This window comes from Halichoerus grypus, chromosome 1 (assembly GCF_964656455.1).
Source record: "Halichoerus grypus chromosome 1, mHalGry1.hap1.1, whole genome shotgun sequence".
NCBI lineage: Eukaryota > Metazoa > Chordata > Mammalia > Carnivora > Phocidae > Halichoerus > Halichoerus grypus.
Genome location: NC_135712.1, coordinates 137,014,070 through 137,035,369, shown reverse-complemented (window position 1 = coordinate 137,035,369; position 21,300 = coordinate 137,014,070). Strand labels below are relative to the sequence as shown.

The window sequence follows — 21,300 nt, the reverse complement described above, 5'->3', positions numbered from 1 at the left end:
GTAACTAATATAGAAGAAGCCATTATCGGAGGTTTAAGCAACTGCTTAGTGCTATGTTAATTATGCATTGCAGGCAAACTGTGATTGTGTCTTCGCCAGTATTTTATTAGAATGTCAATTCAATTGAATTACATCCCATGGGAAAGATTAGCATGGATTTTAGTATGGATGTGTGAAAGTGTTGTTGTGCCTAGGCCAACTTTTAAAAGTTGTGTGCTAATTGGAGTGAAAATGGAAAGAGAAGTGTGAGATTGTCAGGTCCAAGAAATCCTGTAGCCATTCTTCCTTCCACTCCACCATAATCCTGTGTTTGCAAATGGTACAAACTGAACACAAAGCCTCACAGACATCAGCACTGCACTTTGAGCATCATGAAAGGATAAAAAGGATTTGAATGAGAAAATGTATGTTCATACATCTTCTCCCCAGCTTAAAATAGGAAGGGTATTCAATATGAAGCCATACACCTGATGGGAATTTATTTACAACAATTTTTTTAGTCTTCTCCCAAAGAAACTTAAGAGGAGCAGACTTTGAGATCTGGGGTCACCTATGATAACACCTATATTTTATTGAAGAAACAGAGGCAGAAAGGTAAGGTCACCTGACGAGCATATTAGTGGCAGAGAAAGGTCCCAGGTCTCCCAAAAGTCAGTCCAGTACCCTTCTTTTATACTATTATTGTTTAGTTTCTAGTTTCTAGACAGTTTCTAGTTTCCAACACTTTCCATTTTTGTCTTTTTTTTGAAACTTGTAATTAAGGGGAAAATCTGAGTGTATAATACAGGCAGATGATTACTTTTCTTTGGCCAAGTAAAAATAGGACCTCGTAAAGGAGATGGGTAAAAATAGAGGAGACATGTATTGGTGAAATCTCCCCCCGCCCCCCAAAAGCAAACAAAACCTATAGGTTACAGGTCTTTGAAACAAGCCCCTGAGAAAAAGCTGTGAGCTGCTTTTTCTGTGGCCCTCCAGTTCCTGCAGCCTCCTTTGTTTTAGGGTGTTTTCAGGAGTTATCACTGGCTGCCCAGATGAAAATTACAATCACTTCAGAAAAACCCAAAATAGGATTGCCTCCTTTGTGATGACTGGGAAATTAAGCGGCCATCTGATGATACTTCCAGAATTAAGCTGCCAAACAGAATCAGCTACCCTTGTTGACTATCGGTCCTCTCTCTCCCCTCACACTGATGGGGGTGGTGGGGGTAATTTTGGGGAGGGAGGGCAGCAGTGGACTAGAGCCGAAGAAAGAGAAACTTTTATGTTTCCAAAGAAACTTAGGGTGTGCTAATGTTGCAGCCACTTGCTCAGGCAGCTCCTCCCCATCACCACCAAACTCCCCACCCCTGACTGAGGAGCACAGATGAGGGGTGAATCAGAAGGTGAGAGCGCTCCCTTCATGGAGCCTGTAAGCCTCTCTGGCCAGGTCTGGGCGTCCCCTCCAGCCCTGGCAGGTAGAGGGGAGTTCTCGCGGACAGGAGCTGCCGGCCACTGAGGCCGGCCATGCGCATAGGTCAAGTCAGGCCTATGAAAATATCACAGCGCCTGCGCCAGTCTAGATGGCGCTCAAGCACAGGCAGGTGCTGATTTTCAAAGCCCAGGGTCATTAAAGAGAAACCTGGCGACTCAGAAAGTCATCCCGTGACTGTTGTTGACTCTTTTCTAATACCCCTCCCCCACTTCCCCACCTCTGTCTCCTCCACGCATCTCCCCGCACACCCCGCCCACCCCCGTCCTGGCTCTGGGTTCCAGAGCTCACAGGGCCACTTCTTTCCCCCATCTTCAGGTCCTGAGCTCGCGGGGTCCCCCATTCCCTTACCTCCCCGAGTTTTGGGATGGGGGAAGAGGAGCTCTCTCTCTCTTTCCTTTTCCAACAATGTCGGGCTTTGGCTTTAGAGGTCCCCACTCCATACCCCACTTCTAGGCTCGGGCTCTCAGGGGACCCCCACTCTTTTTCCCTGTCCCAGATTCTGTACTCGTGGGGGAATCTCCCACTCTTCCCCCGCCAGACGCCCGACTCGTGGGCCCCCCCCCCCCTCTAGCCTGTCGTACTCTCCGCCCCTCCCTCCGCCTGGCCGTCCTCAGGGCAGGCCGCCCGCTGCCCGCCCTTCCTCCCGGCGGGGTTACTCCGGGACAGGCGCCCTCCCCCGCCCTCCCGCGGCGGGAGCCCAAGCCTCTGGCGGCGGCGGTGACGAAGCCCGGTGCCAGAGCCGAGCCTTGAACTTCCTCTCGACATTGGAATCCTCCCCGAGCCCCTGCGTCCAGGACCTCGGCCCCCGCGACAGCCGACGTGGGCGGCCGTGACCACCGCGGAGGGGGAGCGCCTCGAACTCCGTCGGGTGCCCGCGGGCTCCAAGAGGTGCCCTTAGGCGCCAGGACCCAGAACCGCGCGGGTCTTTGGTCTTCGCCTCTCTGGTGTTTCCGGCGCTAAAGCTCCTGGAGCCCTGCTGCCGCCCTGCAGACGGACTTAGCGCTGGACGGCCCCTCCCGGATCTCGAACTGGACCCTCCTGGGCTGAACTTCAGGCGGCCCCCTAAGGCCTAGCGCCGTCGCTGACCTGGCACTGCGCGGGGCGAACCGGCAGGTGCGACCGATCTCCGCTAAGTGAGCGCCTAACTCCAGGGCTCCAAGCCCCCGGTACATTTTTATTTTTAAGGTAAATGTTATTGAGAGCTCCTACACTCTTCTGGGCAAAACCCCATGCAGTTGTTTTAATGTAAATTCTTACATTTTGCAGTATGAAGTAAATTCTTCATTTTGCAGTATGCAAATGTAAAGTCTTACATTTTGCAGTATGAAGTACACATAAAAGGTGCACATAAAAGGTGCACGGTGCAGAGCTGGATGAATGTTCACAAATTGCATATACCTGTGTAAGCGGCAGCCAAACCAAGAAACAGACCAGGACCAGCACCTTCGATGCCCAGCTCAGCTCCTTCCAGCCACTACCCGCATCCATCCACCCACAACCACTATCCTGATTTCTCACACAAGGATTGGGTTTGCCTGTTTTTATACTTTATATAAATGTGATCACAGAGAATGTGCTTTTCATGTGTCTGATTTCTTTCACTCAACATCATGTCATCGTGTTAGTGAGATTCATTCATGTTTTGGCCTCTGGTGGAAGGTTCTCATTTCTATATAATATTTCCTTGTATGGATATACCACAAATTGTTCTGTTTTCATGGAAATTTGGGTAGCTTCCAGTTTTGTGGCTATTACAGAAAGTGCTGGTGTGAACATTCTAGTACATGTCTTTTGGTGGACACCTTTGTGTTTCTGTGGATAAATAACTAGACATGGTATTGCTGGGTCATAGGAAGGCATATGTTCAGTGTGACTGAATACGGCCAGAGAGATTTCCAAAGTGCTATGCCCATTTACCTCTCACTAGCAATTTATGAGAATTCCCATGGCTCCAAAACCAAGTTTTAATGAGGACCTACTGTGTACAGTGAACAGGACACACTGAGTTCCCATGCTCTAGGAGTGCTAGCAGGAGAGACAAGGAGTATGCACAATGACAAATACCTAGGCAAGCTAATGCGTCGAGGTGGTAAGTGCTGGGGAATGAATAAATGGGCCATGGGATGGGGGAGGGCATTTAAAGAAGGCCCCTATGAGGAGGTGACAATGGAGTCCAGCCCTCCAAGACAAGAAGGAATTCTGGATAAAGACGGGCCAGGGACATGAAGCTGATCCAACTCTCTCCCACCTTTTTCTGCCTCCCAGTTTGTGGGCTCCCTGGACCTGGAGAGACCAGATTTATAGATCCAAATACTCACGTTCACAGTGCTGCTTGCTTGGGTGAGAAAGTCCCAGGAAGGCTTCTGGCTGGACCACCCCCATCTCTCCTGGCCTCTGAACTCCCAGACACTTCTCTCCCAGGGCATTTCCACGCTCAGTTGTATAATTAGTGCTCCTTACGCTTTATGGCTGGGCTCCACATTTTGCCAAGTACATTACCACTGGAAAAAATATTTCTGACTCCCAGTTATTGATGAGGTAGCCTGGTGTTAGACACACACAGAGTTCCCACAGAGGAAACAGCATGAAAACATTAACATGCCCAAAGCCAAAGGACAAGTCAGGAAAAGATCAAAGGCAGCTCTGGACAGTTCACACCACCCTCCTCCAGGCGCTGTGCTGAGGGCTTTTACACAGAGTCCCTTTAATTCTGACAACAAACCCTCCAAGTGGGCATCATTAGTTCCGGTCAACACAAAGTCACATAGTTAATTGAGGGAATTTAGATACAAATCCAGAACTGTCTGACTTTAAAATTAAGTGTCTCAGGTCAAGTTCCCTAGAAGTAGAGTCTATAACCAAGATTCTTGTTGAAACCATTTTCATATAAAGTGCTTGCAGGAAAAGAGAGGGAAGCAGGATAGGGCAGGTGGGAAAGCTGAACCAGAATGTGGTCTCAGCTGGAGACTGGCTTCAGTCTCTTCCTCAAAGAACATGAATTCCATCACAGTGTTAGTCCCACTTTGAAACAAAGGAAGAGGCTTTTGTACCCAGCTGTCAGCCAGTCCTTGGCATTAGTCCAGGGAAGGGGATATCTAAGAGCCATTACCAGCCAAGACAACAGTGGCCAAGAGATTGCCCCAGCCCAGTGAAGGGGCTCTGGCTGGGGAACCAACAGCATCCACTATACCCAGTAGCAGTTTGTCTTTGCCCCAGCCTCGCGTGGGACATCCAGGATGTTCAGGAATCACCGTGCTCCAGATACTACAAGTCTTCCTAGCTCCCATGGCCCCCAAACTTCCCCAACACCAGGGGATCTCAAACTTCAAAGCACGTGTAGAATTTCCTGAAGGATTTGCGAAAACACATTGCTGGGCCCCACTCTCAGAGTTTACAATACCAGGGTTGGATGGCGTCTGACAATTTGCATTTCTAACATGTTCCAAGAAGGTACGATGCTGCTGGTCTGGGACCACCTTTGAGATCCACTTCCCTGCAGCATCATTTCAGGTCATTACACCTGTTCCCATCTAAAATACTCAATGATCTATCATTTTAACCAGGTTCTCCATAGGCAATATGTCTCCGCAAATGGTTATTCTATTCATGGAATTATGAAAGTCTGTGGCAGATAATTTGGACATGCAAATCTACATGGTACCCTCTTGGTGACCCCCAGGATTCAATCCATTCAAAGAGAGAATTGGGAATCCTGGATTGACTCAAGGCAAAATATTGGATTAGCATAAATTCTCCCCCAGGATCCCAGACGCCCTTTCTGCCTTATGTATTTCCTCCCTATTCCCGTAAAAGCCCCAGAACATTTTATGCTGAAGCTGGCTCTACCTGCTCACAAGAGCTGATGTGAGCCTGTCTCTTCCCAACTGACACAGAATTCAGCAAATGCTAAAAAGCAGGGCTTCCTCCCCACCCCAGAGAGTTAAGTTATTAAACTTTTACTGCACACCGCTGCATCTCTCCCTCCCCACCTTTAAAAGCTGTCTGAAAACAGATTTGAAATCTCACACAATGTATAGTTGACAATAAAATTTAATATTTTTGTGTTCCAAACACTACCTGTTACGTGCCACACTATGCTGAGTGTTTTCCCATGTTTTTCTTAATTCTCCAAATAATCCATTGAGGTGTTTTCATACCAAGACTAGGGAAAGTTAAGACTCTCACAAGTCAGCTGCCTTGCCCAAGTTCATATAAACAGAGGTAGCCTCTGGCTTACCAGCCCACATCTACTAACTGATCTCCAAAACCTAGGCTCTTTCTGCTACTGTAGTCCTACTTACCTGCACTTTGAAAGAAGATCAAGTCTGAAACCAAAGAAATGGTTCTTTCCTGCAACAGTTCATAAACGTTTTGATCTCAGGATCTCTTAACATTCTCAAATATATTGGGGTCCCTAAAGAGCTTTGGTTCTATGAATTATGTCTATCAATATTTATAGTATTAGAATTGAAACTGAGAAATATTTAAGACTTTTAAAAATTCATTTAAAAATAGTAATGGTAGGGGCGCCTGGGTGACTCAGTCCATTCTGCATTGGGTTCCCTGCTCAGCAGGGAGCCTGCCTCTCCCTCTCCCTCTGTAGCTCCTCCTGCTTGTGCTCTCTACCTCCTTCTCTCTCTCTGTCAAAATAAATAAATAAAATCTTTTAAAATAAATAAATAAATAAATAAAAATAGTAATGGTAAACCGTTACAGGTTAATGTAAAGACTACATTTTTATTAAAAATAACAATATTTTCCAAAACAAGAAACTATTTAGTGAAAAGCATGTCATTATTTTGCGTTTTGTGCATTTCTTTAATGTCTAGTTTAATGGAAGACAGCTGGAGTCTCATAACTGTTTCTGCATCCAGGGGCGCCTGGGTGGCTCAGTCGTTGAGCGTCTGCCTTCGGCTCAGGTCATGATCCCAGGGTCCTGGGATCCAGCCCCACATCCGGCTCCCTGCTCAGCGGGAAGCCTGCTTCTCCCTCCCCCACTCCCCCTGCTTGTGTTCCCTCTCTCGCTGTGTCTCTCTCTCTCAAATAAATAAATAAATAAAAATGAAAAAAAAAAAACCGTTTCTGCATCCAATCTGCTACATTATGTTGTTAGGGTTGAAGAAAATGAAGAAATTCCGGCCTTACCCACATAGGGAAAGGGAGTACCTCACAGATCCCTAGAAATATTCTCAGGTACCCCCAGGCACCTTTGAATCACTTTGCTAACTACTGTTCTAATTATTAAATTTCAGGCTTAGAACAGAGATCAGGAAACAATGGGCTTCAAACCCTTAGTCCATCCAATTGTATATTTAGAATTTGATTAATCCAATGAGTTAAACAGCCATACTATAAAGTAAATATAAAAACTATATTGTGGCACTTCAAATATTCTCTCTCTCTCTCTCCCTGTCTTTTAAATCGCAGTCACTGCCAGCCCACTGATTTTCCAAATCCCAACAATGGATTTTTCAATACCATGTATTCATTTTGCAAACACATTATTGAGCCTCCAGTATGTACCAGGCGCCATGCTAGACATTGGAGACACAGCATGGAAAATACCCAAGCCACGGCCTTCATGGAGCCGACGGTTTAGTGGGAGAGACAGGCTGTGTGAAGTATGCGGAGACAAAACTATGCGGTGCTGTAGAGAATCCTGGGAGATTTTCTACAGAGTCAGGGGGTGTCTTTCCCAGGGAAGTGCTGAGGAGAGGCCTGAAGGAGTCCTAGAGGATAATTTAGTAAAAGTGGGATGGGATGGGAAGCACAGATAGCAAGGCTGAAAATGTGTGAAACTGGGCCAGAGAAATGAGGCTCATTGGCCATGTCAAAGATTTGGGTCTTTCTCTTAAAAGAAACAAAAGGCCAAGTTTTAAGTGGAAAGAGATGTGTTGTGGGTGAGACCATTCAGAAGAATTTAGAGTAGTCTAGGTCAGACAAGGTAATAGGTTCAGCTCCTATGGGTGGGGGTTGGTAAGACAAGTACACGGATTGGAGAGATGTCAGGAGGTGAAACTAGAAGGACCCAGTGCTGGTTTGGATGTGAGGGAAGGAGAAGCCAGTGTCAGAGACGCCTCCCAAGTTGCTGCAGACATCGATGGAATACCACCTACCTGCTGGCCACTGCCCCAGGCTCTGATGGCACAGCAGAACAGGAATTAGGGTTGGGCTTGACTAGGAATAACATAAATAAAAACTAAGCATTGCTTGAACAAGACACAAGGATGGTTTTCTTTTTTCCCCCTTTTTTATCTTTTCTCATTGAAAAGTTTAGAAACTTGAGGCTCAAGACTCTCCTCCATGAAATCCTTAGGATTCAAGATCCTTTGACCTTATTGCTACTCTAGCCCAGGTCTCTATTCCCAAGGTCCCCCACGACGGCTCCTCCAGCTCTGGCCATTATACTATACTGGCATTATACATGCAGCCAGCAGGAAGAGAAGGATGAGAAAAGGCACAAAGCATAAGAAAACTTCCCAAATGCAACCACACGACACTTGTGTTATTTATGTCCGCTACCCAGATTTATTCATCTGTTCCAGAGAAGGTGCCCAGGGATGCTAGGAAACACAGTTTCCATTCCAGATAGCTGTGTGTGCAGGTAGAAATTCCAGTACTTGGAGTCAGGGGAAAAGGATATTGAGGGACAGCGCACATTTCCACAAACACAGCATTAGACACAGGTGTAATTTTGCACTTGTAAAGGCTTGCAACAGTTTGAGGTCAGTGGTTTCCACCTTTTAAATCTGTTTCCCTCATCTGTCAAACAAGAGGGTTCCTCCCAGGTGACTTCTATAATGTCTTCTAGTTCTAGAGTACTACGATTCAATGTACACTTCCCCTACAATGAGGGCTTTTCTAACCGTTCATTTGTCAAAAGCCTTGATTATATTTGATTTGCTACAAACAAATGCATTTTGCTAAAGACACATACAGTTCTTTCCTACAATGGTTCTCTTTGCTAAAGCTGGATTAACTGCAGTCAGTCACATGTGATGTTTTGCTGGCTCTTTACTTGATGCATTTGTTTTGTGGAAAATAAAAAATATTAGAACAGTGGAAAAATGTAAACTTTTTATGGTTGTTTGAATTAACCATGTGGTTTGGAAAATGTTGGGATTAAGTATACTTTCTTTTAAAAGAATACAAAAAAACCACTTCTTCAATTAAAAATAATTCTTCATAACAAACATTATTAATGGTGAGTAGAACAATCAGGAATTATTCAGCAGTATGATCACTATCCCCCCTTATCCGTCTGATTTTAGACAGTTGGGGTGAAGAGACAGGTCCCCTATTCTGGTTTTGTTTGTCTGTTGGATAAAATAGGACTTATTGTTCAATGTTTTTCAGGTTCACTCCAATGTTTAGGCTGAATTTCTTGAAGTGATGGTAAGAAGATAACCTATAAAAGCGTTGGTTACTCCCAGGAAAAGAACTTGGATCTACAATTTGCCAAGGTTACACCACAAAATAGATAATTTATAGCCAGGTTATCCAGTCCTGACTTTTGTTCCTAGGCTCTTCATAAATCTAGCCAGCCATTTAAAAAAAAAAAAAAAAGCCAAATGATAACTTTGACTATACTTCCAATTTTCTATTGAATTAATGAGTTAGTATGAGAGTCCAGTGATTTTTCCATAAAACCTTCCTGATTTGATTTATTTTAACTGAATAGTTCAAAGAACTGTTGACATGAGAAGATTCTACCTGTTTTCCATGAATTAGTGGTTAATTATGTTAAAGACCTCTTAAAAAATATTAAAGACAAGGCATTGAAAATATAAATTTAATGAAAGCGCCACTGAAATCATGAAACATGTTTCTTGTTAAATTAATTTAAATAACAAATTTAGCAAACAGGGTGCCTATTTTTTAGAAGTATCTTTTATCCTCACATAAGGACGGTTTGAAAATTAGCAATAAATTATATTTTAAAATTTATCTTTCTTCCTTACTTTTCTTTTTTTTTTTAAAGACTTTATTTATTTATTTGACAGAGAGAGAGCAAGAGAGCAAGAGAGCACAAGCGGGGGAGTGGCAGAGGGAGAGGGAGAGGAGAGGGAGAGGGAGTGGCAGAGGGAGAGGGAGAATCAGACTCCTCGCTGAGTAGGGAGCCCGATGCAGGACTCGATCCCAGGACTCTGGGATCATGACCTGAGCCAAAGGCAGTCCCTTAACCAACTGAGCCACCCAGATGCCCCTCTTCCTTACTTTTCAACCTAAAATTCAGCACAAATTTTTCAGGCACAAATATTTTAGTATGAATGCGTGTGTGTGTTTATGTGTGTGCATATGTAAATAGATTTCCATCTATTTTTCTGTGTGGGTCTACCTGCCTTACAAAAAAAAGTAGGATTTATATCAATTTGTCTGAACTTTGAAATAACTTTTAGAATGAAATTATTTAAATATAAGCTATTTCAAAGCTATTAACCTTCTGGTAACTTCAGAAATGCAGCAGCCAATGACATGCCTAAAGTACAGTTTGTCAGTTGATAAGCTAGGAGCTAAACTTGCTTGCTCAGATTTGGGCACAGATAAGAAACCTGAATGTTTAAGCAAGCCATACTCTAGTTTTACAGTTGCCCAGAGATTTAAATAAGGCGGGATGATTGTCTATCGCAGCTCATAATAATGCTCTTAAATTTAGAGCTCCAAATACCCCCACTCACCAGTCGGCATGCTTCTCGAAGCCTTCAGACTGAAAAACTGCAGCTGTGTTTATGCGGTAATTTAGAACTCCTATTACATATGCAAGCAACTGGGCTCCATGGCTCAATCACAATTCATTCATTTTGCTTTTTGTACCAAAGAAATAAAATCAGAGAACTATACAGCATTATGGCCAGCTCTTGAAAATCACAAAAATCAGGAGATTGAAGATTATAGTCCCACAAAAAACACAAATCTTTTCCATTCCCCATTAAATAAAGTTCACAACAAAAATTCCAGATATCTGTAGCTAAGGTGTGGTATTCAGCTCAGCAAACATTTATTAGGACAAAAAATGTTATCATAATAAGAGCAATTAAAGCATGAATAAGGCAGCCCTCTTACTGTATGGATCTTAGAGTCTGATAGAAGACACTTGGAATCAAATACTCTGTGTGTGTGTGTATGTGTGTGTGTGTGTGAATGTATAAGTAATATTCTTTATGGAGAACATGGGTAAACAGATTGAGTTTGTTTCCAGATATAAATAAAATTCTAGACTATTTTCCTTTGGAGATATTACAAATCTGTGCAATTGTATTACTGGTGACATACATAGCAACAATTTCTAAGTATTTGCTTACTGTCTAGATCCACAGTAATCCTTACAAAACAAAAATATATGCAGTTCATCTTACTATATATAGTAGCCAGATTCTGAAAAATTGTGTAAAAATTTGCTTTTGTGTAAATGGAATACTACTTTAATAATACTTAATGGTTCACTCAAATTTAAGTTTTTAAAAATTACAGCATGTTCAAATGTAGGTGTTTTTATAAATCTGGGCTTTTCTCATATTATTGTTGCTTGTCAAATATATGTATGCACAGGGTGAGGAGACTGCACTGGCTTATTGCAAGAAAAATTTTATTCTGAACCATTGACTTTTAAAGGTGCTATAGAGAAGTGAGACTTTTATAATTATATTGGAACATAACAAAGGCTGTATTCATTTTACTCTCAGGTTGCATTTCAGATGTTATGTTGATTAGAATGCAAAAGTTTCTACTGGAAACAATCTCTTAAATGCTAAGTTTTCAAGAAAGCATACAAGCAACTCATTTATTTAAGGTATGGCTCTGTAGTAACTGTTCTTTTTTTTCTTTTTTTTTTTTTGTAGTAACTGTTCTTAAACACATTTTTTCTTTAACACTTGAGTGCTTCAGGGGAGAGAGATCAACAGCCTTCTTATCATTCCACCTCAATAGTCAGGCATTTCATATCTCTGAGTTGCAGTGATTGCTAAGCCAGACTCCTGAGGTGATGGGGGAGGTGACTGGGAAGAAAGACCTGAAGGGTAGGACACCTGAGCTGTAAGGGATGAGAAGGTGGGGTAAATAGTAAGGGACCTTTCACTTCCTTTTCTATACAGCTATATAACAGAATTGTTACTGCTGAGATGAAAGAAAGGAAAAGAGACATCAAGCACAATGATTACACACTCTTCGATCGCCAAACACAGATAGATAGATAGATAGATAGATAGATAGATAGATGATAGATAGATAGATGATAGATTAGATAGATGATAGATGATAGATTAGATAGATAGATAGATGATAGATAGATGATAGATTAGATAGATAGATGATAGATTAGATAGATGATAGATGATAGATAGATAGATAGATAGATAGATAGATAGATAGATAGATGATAGATAGATGACAGAAGCTTTTAGAGTCATAGAGTCATAGGAAAAGATAAAGGTATACTTGCAGGCCAGTAGCTCCAAGCCTGATTTCAAAGACCACTTGGGTTCTAATCTCTGATTCACTACTTGGAAGTTGCATGATTTGGGGCGAGTACTTAAACCTCTCTAGTTCTGGGGTTCCCTGCTAGAAAAAAAAATAGAGGTAATAATATTACTGAACTCACAGAATGTGGTAAAGGAGATGAGGTCACCCATGTAAAGCGATCCTTAGCACAAGTGCACAATGTAAGAAACTCTCAGTGATTGCAACTGGCAACAGCAACATTAATTTTATGGCACATAGTTGAAAGTTGCAAGCCATTTTCAACTGGGGATCAGTTCCAGATTAACTAGATTTGTGACCTTGGATAGGCCATTCATTTCCCTGGGTCTTAGTTTTCTCAGGTAATACGAGGGGGAAGGTCTGGATAAAGTAATGCCTCTTAAATTCAATGTGCATGCAATCACCTAAGAATCTTGTTAGAATGCAGATTTTGATTCAGCAGACTGGGTGGTGAGTGAGATTCTGAGCTTCTAACAAGCATCTGGAATGAGGCTGATGCTGCTGGTCTAAGTACTACACTCTGAGTCGCCAAAATGTAGGCCATATCCAGTAAAGTCTCTTCCAGCCTCAAAACCGTAGTTTATAATTATGATAGTGGCCCATTTTTGTACATAAGGAAGGGATAAAGAATTGAAGTACACTTAAGAAGAAAACTGGTCTCAATTGTCCTGGGGATTATGTCTGTAGGGCTCCAGTGGATCTTGGAAGGGAAGGACAGGACACTTCTGAAGAGTCAGAAGATAATGCGCTGCTGAGATGGTGGGCCATTGGGAGTATTTCCTGATGTGGTCCTTGGGACAGAGGCAATTTGAAGAAGTGGTGGTAAAAAAGGGAGGGAGGCTTGAGGAAATTTAAATTGGAAGATTTTTTTTCTTCTTGAGTCTGGAAGGCAGCATGGCACGCACGATAATGAAGAGTGAGGGCTTTTGTTTGGGCTGTGTAAGTGTGTGTGTTATCAACTAGACATGAGCAGTTATCCCAGCTTGGCAACTTAATGGCTGACCTTAGGCAGATTGCTTAATTTTCCTTAATTCCATTCTCTCATCTATAAAATGGGAATAACAGTACCTCCTTGGGCTCTTGTGAGAGAGAGTCAAGTAAATTAGTGCCTAAAGTATGATGCACAGGGTTTAAGTGCACAGTAAGTGTTCCTAGAGGCTTATCCATTAAATTTATCATTGTCACCATCATCATCGTTATCATTAAGTTAGGAGCCCTGGCAGGGTGAGCACTGTAATCCCAGCTCTATTTTAGTTTCTACAGCAGTGGTTCTCAAATTTCAATGAGCACCAGAATTACCTAGGGGGCTGTTACACCATAGATTGCTGGGCCCCACCCTCCAGAAACTCTGATTTAGTATGGAGGTCTTGAGTGGGGCCCAAGATTCCACATTTCTAGTAGGTCTGGGGACCATCCTTTGAAAACCACTGTTCTACAAAATTACTTCCTATAAATGGCATGATGAAGGGATGAGGCAGCCCTGGTAAGTGAATTTTCCACACAGGTGAGGCTGACCTCATGGGACACTTTCTCACTTCAACCAATTTTTGATGAAAGCTTTTCTAAACTGTGTCATTTTTATTTTTGATTTCAGAAGAGATTGAAGAGAGTGACCTCTGATTTGTGAACTTAAAATCAACCTGGAAATTTCCAGAAGGTATCCCTAAAGAGACAGTCATGGATCCCTAAAAGAGATAGTGGGAAACTCACAGTCCGCATGAGTTCCCTGAGAATAAGTATCTCATGCTAACCTTATCTTCTTTATTGTTATGGTTGCTAAACTGGTACATTGGAGAAAGGGTGCAGCCAGGAATATCAGACAACAGAATGTGTGTTAAGTTGACTAATGGAGGGGTGTCATCCTGAGGAGATATTTCTTGTAGTGTGCCATCAGATTCTATCCGCAGGCTTATCTTACTCTTTCTCAATTTAGATGAAAACACAGAAGGCAAGGCAAGCCAGAATATAACACATTACCATTCCCCATGGGTGTTAAAACATAGAGAAGCACTTGACGGGAATAAGAGATAAAAGGGCTGGAAGTCTGGAAGGAGAGCTGGGGTGGACTTTGAGGGTCCACCCAATCCAGAACTCTGTGGATAGTTCTAATCACCTATCATGGTACTGTGGCATGATATCCAGCATAGACAGGCAACTGCCTTGGAGATTGTGGTCTTTGTTGCCCGGATGACAGCAAGTTAACTCTTATTCCCAACAACACACTTCCTTCTGCTCACCCAACTTTTACCTCTTCATGTATGCCTTCTTCCTTCAACCTGTTCCTAGATTGCTCTTTCAACTCCACAAAGGTATGCGAAATCAGATAACCAAACCTGATAAGAACTATGAACATCACAAGAGTGTGCAGACCAGTGGAGAACCTAAGGGACCGTTTGTAGGGTTTGGCTTTGGGGGTCCCAGAAGGTGTTTTGTGTTTTGCTTTACATTTATGTTCCAGAGGAATGAAATCATCCAACTTTTGGCCTCCAGAGCTGCCGTGTGTTACTATAATAAGACCCAAACATCTCTTCAGTTGTCATTCACATTTCAGAGCAAACCGTGTTCACATTAAATGGTGACTTACTAACGTATACAAGGTGAAATAGCATAATGCTCTATATTCTGCCTGAATCTGTTTGTTGTTTGACTAACAGCTTGACTAACATGTTGCAAGCTCCATGTTCTGGGTACATATATGTATACAGCTCTCATTCACTATGACAGGGGGATAACTCCTAAGGACAAGTGAGGAAATGTTTTAAATGGAAAGGTGTTCAGAGGACACTTAAAGAAAGAATTCTCATTTTACTTCACTACTTTGTTCCGCATCTTGTTTCCCTAGGTGGCACCATATTAGTGAGAACCCTCTAAACTACACACCTTTTTATGTGATAGACTGTCTGATAATGCACTTATCTCCCGTAGTCAATGAGTGTCTTCAGTCAAGGCTAGGTAGGAGTCAGGCAGGTTTTTCATTTATCATTCCTAATGACCTGTAAATGTAAATGTTCCACTGACTTGGGCTTTTATTTCTGAGGTAAACATTTTGCTAACTAGTCATGGGTCATGTAGGCACAGTAACAGCTCACTGCTAACTTATCATCACTGAGCAGCTAAACTCCATTGAGTAAAGCAGATAGTTTTTGCTCTCCTGATTTCATGATGTTGGCAGTAGCAATCCACAACCTGGGAAGATAAACCTTTTTAGAGTCCTTTCAACTCAATTAGGTTATTTAACTGCTGATTTATTCCAGAAAGACGAATTGTTTTATGTTGTAACATTTCCACTGAGTAACAGAATATTAGATGGGCAAGGCAGGAGAAAGTACAGAATTACAAATTTAAATACATTGGCTCTGTACTCAGAGATATCCATTAAAGGGAACAAATATTACAAGATATTCAGATACATTCTCAGGGTGCTGTGTATCCCTATTTTTCCTTTGCTACATTTTTGGGGATTCATGCCAAGCAAAAGAATTTTAGGTGGCTGATAATTAGTAAGTGTGCTTTTTTTTTTTTTCTTTGCAGCAACTTTTGTAAAAATCCTCTTATTTCTTGGTACATTCATTTCTGTCTCTCTTGGGCAGTTTGTGAGAAGTCTATTACTTGAGATGTCATGCTTGAAGAATTTTTTTTTTAATTTTTCTGTATTTTGAAGAAAACAATTTTTTCATTCAATTAAATTGCTTAGGGTAGAAGTGGATTAAATATCATTTGTTATGAATAATCTCCACATTTTTCTCTATTCTCTATAAGGTGCTAAAACATGCCAGTAAGAAATTTCTAAATCTAGAAAATCATTTTAGCAGCAAAGTTCAAATTTTCTGACAATGGGAGGTAGCACAGTAAGTTCTCAACTGGGGATGAGTTTGCCCCCTAGGGGACATTTGGCAAAGTCTGGAGAGATTTTTGGTTGTCACAACCTGGGAAGGGGCAAGGGCAGGATGAGGTAGATATAGGTGTTACTGGCATCTAGTGGGTAGAAGTCAGGGATGCTGCTCAACTTCCTACGATGCAGAACACAATAAAGATTTACCCAGCCCAGAACATCAATAGTGCTGACACTGAGAAACCCTGGAATCTTATTTTATTTATCTATTTAAAAAAAATTTTAAAGATTTTATTTTTAAGTAATCTCTACACCCAACGTGGGGCTCGAACTTACAACCCTGAGATCAACCCTCGCGTGCTCTTCTGACTGAACCAGCCAGGTGATCCTAAAATCTTATTTTAACTCTAAATGAAATGAAAGTGATTGAGACAGCCTGAACTTTGCATACTAGATCACCATCCTTTTCAAAGGTAAGAAGTAGCAACGCTAAAAGAGGAACTCAGCCTAGGATATAAGAAGAAAGGAAATTTTCTTCCTTTCTTCCTAAGAAATACAAGTGCAGGAATTATTCCATTACAGTGAATCTTGACCACTCGTTCATTAGTTCCCAAAAATTGTTGTATTTGTTATTCCTAATTTTAATGCGCTGTAAAATCAGGATATGGCATCACCACACACCATGAAACTTGTTCTTCCCCTTTCTGATAGTTCATAAGCTGATGATGTGGTCTTGAACTTGTGAAAGTATATGCTCTCTTTCTTCTGCTTTTTATTCTACTTTTAGAACACACCCTTTGAAACAGGGTGATGATTTAAGCAGATGCTCTTTGAAACTATTTTTTGTTCAAATCCAGCAGTATGACAAAAGAAAAACACAGGTAAACCTTGAGGGAGTTTTAGGGCAAAGGGTGTTACATATTTCACAATGATCGGATTGTTCTGTTATTATGTATCTATGTGTATATATGCTACTATGCCTATAATAGTCTTTCCTTAACATTTCTTTCCACTGACCACTGCAGTGTACTATAAAACCCTTTCTTATAGCTTAGAGGCTAAGCAAATTATCTTGAATAATTTGCTTCATTTCTTACAAGCCTGTTTTCTCATCTGTAAAGTGGGAATACTACCATTATCTGTCTGAGAGGATTTTTGTGTGTGATAAGTGAAAGCTTAGAAGGTGTCTGGCACATAATAGATGCTGATTAATGATAGCTATTATTTCTTTGGAAAAAAATCAGAGCAGGATTTTGAAACCATATATTCATCAAATATTTATGAGGCATCTTCCCTGTGTTTGGTACTATTCTAGGGGCTGGGGCTGGCTCAGGGAAAAAAACCAACAAAAAAAACCCTTCTTCATGGAACTTACACACACAGCAACAGACATGCAAAGGCAAACACATACACACAGATAAAAACACATGCACGCACAATGAAAATATAAACATTTGGTGTCTCTTCTCTTACTTATTTCAGAATTTAAATGAAAGTAAGCACTCCTCCAATTGGCCAAAATGGCACAGTGAAGAACAACTATAGAATTCTGAAGGAATGCTTTTTTTAACATTTCTTTCAGATTTTCAGGAAAATAAAGGTATATTTCAAAAAAATTATAAAGGTTGTCTCTTTGAAATGAAAATCACACAGAATGGCAATTGGGGAAATGAAAGGAACAGGCTCTTTAGGTAATATTTTAATAGCTCAAAGAATCATTGAAGGAGACCACAGAAGATGTATTTATTACTTTTGAACATGTAAATAAATAATTCATAGACTGCAAACAAATCAAGTGAATGACAGTGCAGCACAATTGCTAAAAAATATATGAAAAGAAGTATGAACACATGAGCCTTCCATGATTCCTTGGTTGGAAATCTTTTGTGCCTCAGAAGCTTTGTTACCCTTTTCTTGAAATGCTTCCCCCCCCGCCCCTTCACCTGGCGGGCACACACTCATCCCTGAGCACATGGCTGAAATGTCCCTTTCAGAGAGGCCTCCCCTGGCCACCCCATCTGATTTAGGTGCTTTCACTCATCATCCTTCTTCATTCATCCTCTCTTCTTCTTCATCTATCTGTCTATCTATTTATCTATCTATCAATCATCTATCATCTATCTATCAATCAATCATTTGGTTATATTTTTAAACGTCTTTCTACTTTTCTTGACAAAGTTCCACAAAGGGAGGGATCATTTTACTTTGTCCACCATAATCTCTCAAGAGCCTAGCACCTGATCCCAACTTTGCCCTCAACAAATGTTCATGGATGAGATAAAAGCTACCCACTCAAGGTGAATTGACTGCCAAGAGCACTGAGACTATCAAAGCATGCTTCCTTCCATTTTCTGTGATAGGGTGAATACACCCTGCCCCCATGTGCTGTGTACAAATACATTGTATTATTTGGCCTCGGTCTGTATTTCTCTGTATGTGGCATAAAATGAGGGTGAGCTCAAACCTGTCATTATCTGACATAGTTCTGCCAAGACCAGTTCATACCCCACATACACAGTGACCTTTGCTCTTGGCTTTGGGTATCAATCTCTGAAGCAATGTAGAAAAGCTTTGGCTAGTCTTGACACAGAAAAATTATTTTTAAGCTGAGCAGAGAATCAGAAAAGGTAAGGCCCCATTAAGATGTTGCTCAATTCTAAGAAAAGAATGAAAGGGACCTATGATTGTTCTTACTTAAAACTTCTCAAGTCAGATGTTTAGCTTTGTGCCTCTAAACATCAGCCATATGCATCAGTCACATTTTAGCAAGGCGATACTGCTGATGCTCCCTTCCTTTGAGAGGTAGAGCCTATTTTTCCTCCCTCCAGTCTGGCTTGAACATGGGGTTTGCTTTGGTCAATAGAACTTGAACAAACATGATGTAAGCAGAGATTTTGAAAGTGCTTTGCTTTGTTCGGGGCTTGCTCTCTTGCTGGTTTTGGGCTCCAAGACGACCACATGAAGTCCAGACCGGCCCACTGGAAGATGGAAGACCGCAAGGTGCAAAGCTGATCTAGTATAGCTGAGGACCCCCAGGCCAAGCAGGCTGCCAACCGCCAGACATGTGAGTGAGATGACTACAGAGTATCTGACCCCAAATTAAAGAACTGCCCAGATAACCTACAGACCCTGAAAAATACTAAATGACTTCCACTTTAAGTCATTAATTATGGGGGTGGCTTATGAGGCAGCCAGAGGTAACTGATCCAGTGAAGTCACAGATAATGTATTACTATGTGACTGGTCGAGGAGGCATGCCAGATGGTCAGAAACTGTAAGTTTGGCAGAGTTTGTCAAACTCAGTAGTCCCCTAAGATTGTCCAAGGTATAAAAAGGGACTTACTGATCCAAAATTTGGGAATCACTGCATTGTAAACCATTCTCTATTTAGAGACTGCTAAAAAATTTTAAAGCCCTTCCTGCTTCCCAAACTTTTATGACCTCTTGGCCTTATAGTCTGGACATTATCATCATTGCTGAAACCCTGGTCCAAACATAACGGGAAGGTGACTGGACGAGAACTGTGAGATCTGGATTCTGGTCCAAGATGTAGCATTTATAAACTGTAAGAATCTAACTTTGTAGAATTAGGTAAAATGAGAGATATTATCCTTGCACCAAGTCTCTTCAAGGTCATAGTCAACCCATTCATGTCACTTGGGTTGGAAATTTAGATGATGCATTGACACTTTGTGCTCGGTCCTGTGTTCTGGTTTTGATGAGTTGTGCCAACCTTGAAGTGGCAAATCATTCACTCATCTCAAAATCTTTTTTGAGACTCTGCTGTGTGTCAGCTACTATTCCGAGTGCTGGGGATACATTAGTGACCAAGTCTTTCCTTGAGAGTTTGATTCTAGTAGGAGAGGTGGATGATAAATCTGCAAAGAAATAGTAATATAATGTCAGATGGTAATAAGGACTGTGAGGCAAACACAGTAAAGGGCTAGAACAGTATTCTTCAACTTCAGCATGTGTCAGAATCACCTAGCTGATTTGTTAAAATCTAGATTTCTAGGTCCCATCCCCCAGGGTTTCCGAATCAGTAGGACTCAAGTGGGGATTAAGAATTTTCATTTCTAACAAATTCCCAGGTGATGTTGATTCTGTTTGGTGGGAGGTCCATGCTTGAAAACTGGGGAACTAGAGAGTTGATAGAAAGTTGCTCTATGAGATGACCTCTAGGATCATCAGAAAACTTGCTGAATGAGGGAGGAAGCTATGGGAAGATCTGGAAAGAGAATTTTATGTAGAAAGCAGAGCACAGCACGTGCAGAGGCCCTGAGGCAGAATCAAGCTTGTTCTGCTGGAGGAATAGTGGGAGGACTAATTTTCCTAATAGTCATTGATGTGATAGCAGACCAGAGTCCTTGTCACCTATCACAGCATGAATTATTGAGGGGGAGCAATCTTCATAGGCCATGGCCTGCATGGTTCACTGGCTGGAGTTGAGCTTTCAGCTGAATGACTTCCTGATAATACTCAGATTTAGAGGGTGCCTGGGTGGCTCAGTTGGTTAAGCAACTGCCTTCGGCTCAGGTCATGATCCTGGAGTCCTGGGATCGAGTCCCGCATCGGGCTCCCTGCTCAGCAGGGAGTCTGCTTCTCCCTCTGACCCTCCCCCCTCTCATGCTCTCTCTATCTCATTCTCTCTCTCAAATAAATAAATAAAATCTTAAAAAAAAAATAAAAATAAAAATACTCAGATTTAGAAAGAGTTAAGAAGAAAAAAGGAACTTTAAGAGCTGCAAAGTGTGAGTTAAATTATGTGCCAAGACAAGAAAAGGAAACTGCTCATGTGTCATGTTTCATTTGTAAAGGTCCACTGGTTTCAGTTCTGACACCAGAACTGGGTATCACTCAAATACATAAAGTCCCCAAGTCTCTGGCTTGTAGAGGGTCTGTGATTTCTCAGGTCACAGCATATCATTTCAACATGCTCCTTGTGCATCTGTGGATTTCCCCAGACAACAGCACATTGTGTTTGTAGACTGCTGTACACATGGGAGATATTTTTCACATCTCTTATCACATCAGATCCTTACAATTTAATTTCATGATGCAGGAGGGGCAGAAACTATTACTCCCATGCTGCAGATGAGAATACTGGGGCTAGGAGAACCCAACACTGAGAACCATTTCCTTCTTTTCTCTTCATATGGTCCTTTGTTTGAAAGGCAAACTGATTTTCCAAGCTGTGACAAATGTGCAGTCAATAGTGGAGCAGGGTGGTGGGGGCCAAACCCATCATCTTCCCACCACTGCCTCTCCTGAGGACATTTGGTCTCAGTCGCTGCTGACCACTCATGTGCATTTTATCATCACCATCAATCATAAAATGGTGGATTCACTCAGAAGAAAGATCATTTGTGAGAAGAAAAGAAAGCTGAATTTTGTTTAGCACCCAAGATCCAGGCATGGTTCAACAACTTGGTTCAGCATTTCAAAGTGTGATTTTAGTGAATCCCCTTGTCAGTGGGGCTTTTCTCCATTTTGTAGGTGAAAAAACTGGGGCTGAGGGAAT

The 21,300-nt window shown here is 41.8% G+C and overlaps 2 long non-coding RNA genes across 4 annotated transcripts in view; one reads left to right on the top strand and one right to left on the bottom strand.

Annotated features, from left to right (window-relative positions):
- LOC144381864 (uncharacterized) overlaps positions 1 to 2,974 on the bottom strand; it is a 39,808-nt gene extending 36,834 nt beyond the window's left edge. For both annotated transcript variants that reach the window (XR_013447904.1, XR_013447905.1), the window contains exon 1: positions 2,870 to 2,974. This is a non-coding gene — a long non-coding RNA (uncharacterized LOC144381864). The remainder of the gene's footprint in view (positions 1 to 2,869) is intronic.
- Positions 1,773 to 3,043, top strand: LOC118529591 (uncharacterized). Of its 2 annotated transcripts, none has more exons than XR_004914201.2 (2): positions 1,773 to 2,656; positions 2,794 to 3,043. It is a non-coding gene; the product is annotated as an uncharacterized LOC118529591 (long non-coding RNA). The 2 variants fall into 2 exon arrangements; XR_004914202.2 differs by having other exon boundaries at positions 2,738 to 3,043.
- The last annotated feature ends 18,257 nt before the right edge of the window (positions 3,044 to 21,300 follow it).